The sequence below is a fragment of the Trichosurus vulpecula genome, chromosome 5, assembly GCF_011100635.1.
Source record: "Trichosurus vulpecula isolate mTriVul1 chromosome 5, mTriVul1.pri, whole genome shotgun sequence".
Classification (NCBI taxonomy): Eukaryota; Metazoa; Chordata; class Mammalia; order Diprotodontia; family Phalangeridae; genus Trichosurus; species Trichosurus vulpecula.
In genome coordinates, this window is record NC_050577.1 from 302,008,355 (window position 1) to 302,014,354 (window position 6,000).

The window sequence follows — 6,000 nt, forward strand, 5'->3', positions numbered from 1 at the left end:
CAGACACACTCTGAGATGAGAGCAATTCTTTTTCCATGAGGAGTAGAAGAGAGATGAAGCCCTCATCCCAGTCCCTGCCTTATGTTTAACATGATATCATGGGTGATTTGGTGATTCCTAAGCATGGGTGTCAATCGATTGATCAACAAACATTCATTAAGCACCTACCATGTGCCAGGCACTATGCTAAGTGTTGATGGAGAAAGAGACAAGAGGGGTAAATAAGTAGGAAAGAAAGGAAGAGACAGACCCAGAGACACTTATGGTCTTGGAGATGGAAGTAATCCTGGGGATCATCTAGCCCAGCCCCTTCACTCCATAGAAGAGGAAAGGGGGCTTACCAAGGTCAGAGGAACAGCCAGTGACAGAGCTGGGCTTCCAAGCCCGGGGTCCAGACTCCTGCCCATTCACACTTTGCATTTTACCATATTACTTCTTAAATTGGGGTTGTATCATCCACAGTGGGAAAGATTCCATCTTGTTTCCCTCCAGGCCAATGTAAACTCCTTGAGGGCAGAGACTACTTCATTTAAGTCTTTCTACGGGTATCCCTGGCACCTGGAACAGTGCCTGGCATATGGTTGCTGCTGTTGTTCGGTCATGTCTGACTCTCTGTGATCCCATTGAGGGTTTTCTTGGCAAAGGTACTGAAGTGGTTTATCATTTTACAGATGAGGAAACTAAGGCAAATAGGGTTAAGTGACTTGTCCAGGATCACACAGCCAGTGTCTAAGGATGGATTTGAACTCAGAAGAATGAGTCTTCCTAACTTCAAACACAGGGCTATTTAGCTGCACCTACCTGGTATATAGTAGGCGCTTAATAAATACTTGTTGAGGTGAACCAGTTCAGTTGGACCCATCCCCAAGAGTCAAGACCTTGCTTCTTGTAGTGCTCTTCAAGGTACCTGGTCCTTATGGATCAGGAAAAGAAGAGGCAGGTTCGAACTCTGTCTTAAACATCTACCAGCCTTTATGACCATGGGCAAGTTCCTTAATTTCTAGGAGACTCGGGTTCTTCGTCTGTAAAATGGGCATGATAATAATAGCCCCTCCTGCACAGGGCGGTGGTAAGAATCAAACAAGATAATGTATAGAAGAGCACTTTGGAAACCTTCTTAGGGTTTTGGATAAATTACATTTAAATAAAGTAAATTGATTCAATTTAGATAAATAAATACTAGCTGCTATTCCTTCAGGAAATGGAGTAGTTCTGGGAAAAGCAGAGGAAAGGGCCCTGAATTTGAAAGTGCCCTTCCTCTCTATCTCTGCGCAACTCTGTGCACGTCACCGGGCATCTCTCAGCCTCTGCGTCCTCTCCTCTCACCACCCGGGGCAGAGTAGACATTCTAGAAAGTCTTTCTCAGCTCTCAGACTACGATTTGAGGCGTCAAGGGGGCCAGACACTACGCCCACTCCCTTCTTTGTAAAGGGGCCCCTCTACGCTGGCCCTATACGTTTGTTTCAGACCGGATTCAGTGCTGCGAGAATCTGATATCTAACAAGAGGGTTAAGCTCCCTTTACTCACACTCTGGCCCCAGAAACAAATCACTTAGAGGTTAGGCGCTGGCTCATATCTGGGCTCTCCTTCAAAGGAGGAAGTAGGTAGATACTCAATGTACAAAATGAGGTAAATATGGAACACCTATTTCTGTCTCACACTCCAAAGAACACTGGATTGGAAGTCAGCGGATGTGGGTTCCGTTGCCAGCTCTGCCACCTACCACCTATGTCAACTTGGGCAAATAATTTCAGCTCCCTCTGCCTTAGGTTCCTAAACTGTAAAAATATGGGGGTTGAACTAGATGGCCTCTGACAGCCCTTCCAACTCTAGAGCTGGGATTTTATCTCATCTTGTCATCATAAAATTGAATGTTTCTATGGCTTTAAATCTTTAATTGGGGGGGCAGCTAGGTGGCACAGTGAGTAGAACAGCAGCCCTGGGGTCAGGAGGACCTGAGTTCAAATTCAGCCTCAGACACTTGATACACTTACTAGCTGTGTGACCTTGGGCAAGTCACTTAACCCCAACTGCCCTGCCTTCCCCACCCCCCCCAAATATATATATATATATATATATAATATATATATATATATATAATTAAAAAATAAATCTTTAATTGCTTACATACGTTATCTCATCTGAATCTCAAAACTGTAAGGAAAACACTATAAATGATAATAGGACCCTAGAACTACAGCTAGAAAGGACTTCAGATGCTGTTTAGCCAACAATGATTAAGCACTTACTGTGTACCAGCTAAGAGGCCATCTAGCCCACAAGCAATGATTAAGCGCTTACTGTGTACCAGCTAAATGTGACCTCCCTGCAACTCTCAAATAGGGCTCGGATGTCCTTATTTCTGGAGTCCTTTCCAGCTCTGTCCTTTCTGCGCTGTGGCTCAGGGATGAGTGGGCGTATTACTCGGCATCTCCTCTTTTCACTATTAGATTACCCATCATTGTTATTCAAGCCTTGGTTTAGAAATGATCTCCAGATAATATTTCTTTATTTCCTCTGCTCAGGGCTCAAACATCATGGACATATGGATGCTTACTTCTAGGCTAAGTATATGAGAGGTGAGATCTAACCTATGTGGATGAAGTCACAAAGTCAGAACTGGGAAGGACTTTGATCTTGTCCATCTCCTTTATATACCAGATAATAAACATAGTCATGGTGCTAGAGTGGACAGTACCCTGGTCATAGGGTCAGAAGTTCTGGAATAAATTTCATGCCCTACCACAGACCAGCTTTGTGATGTTGGATATATTCCTTTTTCTGCCAGTTTCCCCATATAGCAAAGGAGAATAGAAATAGCTGACATTTCTACAGCACTTTAAGATTTGCAAAGCACTTTCCATTCATTGCCTCACCAAATCCTCACAAAAACCCCAGGAAACAAGTACAGTGAGTATTATTATCCTGACTTGACAGAAAGGGAAACTGAGGCTCAGAGAACTTGCCCATGGTCACTCAGTTGATAAGTGTCAGACGTAGAATTGGAACCCAAGTCTTTCCACTACACCATGTTACCTGACACTACCTATTTTATAGATTTCTCATTTGGATCCATTGAGAAACTACCTCCCCCCACCTGCTTTTGACTCAGTGGTCCCATGCCTTAGGTACAGGAAGATGCCAAAGGACATGAAAGACAGAAACAAAGAGCCAATATATACCAGCATAGTCATTACAGAAATCTTTGTGGAAGCACAGATTAGGAAACCAGCTGGGAAACAGCTGAAAAAAGAAACAAACCTATTATATCAATTAGCCATTTTACAAACATTTATCTGTGCTGTTCTGTGCCAGGCATTGGGCAAGGTTCTAGGGATGCAAAGAGAGAAATGAAAAGCTCCATGCGTAACTCCCCTGCCCTCGGGAAGTTTATATTAGATGAATATGATAGAATATTGATGCATAGTAAGAAATTACAAATATGAGGAATTCAAAGAGATGTGGGAAAACTTCTGTGAACTGATGCAGAGCAAAATGGCCACAACCAGAAGAATTTCAGAATGACTATAACAATATAAATGAGGACATCAAATCAAAATGAGTTTTAAAAATAAAAGAAGGAAAAGACAAGAAAAAGGGAGAAGAAGGAAAAGGGAAGAGTAGCAAAAGGAAAGGAAATAAAAGGGAAAAGAAAAGGGAACAGAAAGAAAAGACATTTTTTTTTTCAGAAACAAGTTCACAGATCCCAGGTTAAGACCCTCTGACCAAGAAAGAACTGAGCTCTAAGTAACTGCCAAGCCCCCGGTGGTTCCAGTGAACACTGAATGAAACAGGCCAAGAGGAGAGGGACTGGTGGGGCAGAATGTGGCCCCAGACATCATCAGACATGATCATTATGTCTATTGGTTTTTTTCTTTGTTCTAAGGGAGGCCTCTTGTTGGCACAAATATTTTCCCATTTTATAATCTGTTCATATTCTCTTCACTGATTTTACTTGTGTAAGAGCTCTCAACTTTTTTTAACTGTCCCTGTAATTTCATCTGTGGAGAGAGTGCCCAGCGAGGAATTTTCTCTGATTTGTCAATCAGCAGCATCTCCGTGGCTTATGATCGCACAGAATTTTTCATTCTATTTAAACAGAAGCATGGAGCTTGTCTCTTATGATCAATCTCCTTTATGTTCTGATTGGTTTGGAATCAGATCTTTATGGTACCTAGCACACAGAGGATGCTTAATAATTGGTTGTCCATTGATTAATTGATCAATATACAAAGCATGACCACCCCATGAGGTTGAGAAAGGATTATCACCTCCATTTTACAGATGAAGAAGCTGAGGCACAGATGTGGAAGTGACTTGCCCAGGGTACCACATCTAGTGAGCCAGTGCCCTTCTTTTTATACTGTGCCATCCACCTCTCCCTACCCTGTAACTGGATTCCATTATGCCTACACTCAACTAGATCTCCGTGTTTGGATAAGTGTGGGCTGGAAAATGGACCACAGCTGATGGAGTGAAGCAACACAGCAGGGCTCAGGCCTGGGGGACAGAAAGCACAACAGTGAACAACTTCAGTTCTGTGAACCAGAGGGGGCCAAATGATTGGGAAGAGCAGTGGTTATCACTCAGAGGGCCCTGGACCAGAGCCCAAGGTGCAGTGAGAATAAGAGATGCTTCCAGGATTTAGAGAGCTGTCTTAGTGAAGAGGAATCACTTACACAACTTGGACCCCAGAGGATGGAACTAGGGGCAAAGAAGAAAACATTGTCTCAAAGCAAGTCAAAAACTTTCTGCCAGTTAGAGGAGTCTCAAAGTAGGAAGGGCAGGCTCGGCTCATCATCACTGGAAGTCTTCAAGCAGAGGCTGAAAAACGACTCATTAGGAATGTTTGTCCAAGGCCAGGTTGGACCAGGGCAGAGGTTCTTAACTGATGTCCAAGGACTCCCAAAGGGATAGATAGACTTGGATAGATTTCAGGAGGTCCTTGAGTTTGTTTTGGTGTTTTAACAATGCTATTGGTTTCTTTCATCTTCTTATGTATTTAATTTCATGCTTTTAAAACCTTTAGAAGACCTTTAGAGTCTGGCTTTACCAGACTCACTGCCTCAAGGGTCTGTGACACACAAAAAAAAGGCAAGGTGATTTCTAAGGACCCTTCCAGCTTTGACTGGACTAGAATCTGGATAACACCTGGCTCGGCCACTCACTGCCTGCATGATCCTGGGGAGGCTATTTCCCCTCTCTGGACCTCAGTTTACTCATCCCAGAAATGGCCATAATAGCAACCACCTAAGGGGTTGCTATTTGCAGTGAACTACCATAGGATCTGGTAGTAGAATTTTCACTGGTGAGGCAATTGGCCTTAGAGCCAAGAAGACCTGAGTTTGAGTCCCACTTCTGACACATCTTGGCCTTGTGACCCTGGGATAGTCCACTTACTGTTCCAGCTCTGGGTTGCAAATGAAGGGGTAGATGTGCACTGGCAGAGGGAATTTCCTCGTCTGGAAGTGCTCTCTATCTATGACAACACAAGCCTAGCTCCCAGCCCTGGCCGTCACCCTATTCTCACCTCATCCTGATGGGTTCCCCTAGAAATATTCCTGGGAAATGTCCTTTGCTGCTTATTATTCTTTGATGATTAATGTTCTAAGACTCGTGACAAGGATAGATAAACAGCTGCTTTTCATAACAGAGTAAGAGTATCAGGATGTGAGCACCATGGACAACACCAGTAGCAGTCAGAGCAGTGGGAAGAAGGACCCTGAACAAGCCCCACGTGGTTCTGTTCCTCCCACTGGGACCCTCTGTATTGGGAAAGTACTTCATTCTGAATGGTTTGGAGATTAAGAGGATTGATCAGGGCAGCATTTATTTAGAGCCTTGTTCTTAAATTGTGATGGGTCAATGTCATATACGAGTGGTTGTGAGCATCAGCTCCATGTGTAACGACAGATGGTCTGGGCCCCGGACGTTGATTTGTGGAGACATCAATCAACAAACATTTACTAAGTACCTACTATGAGTCTTACACTGTTCTA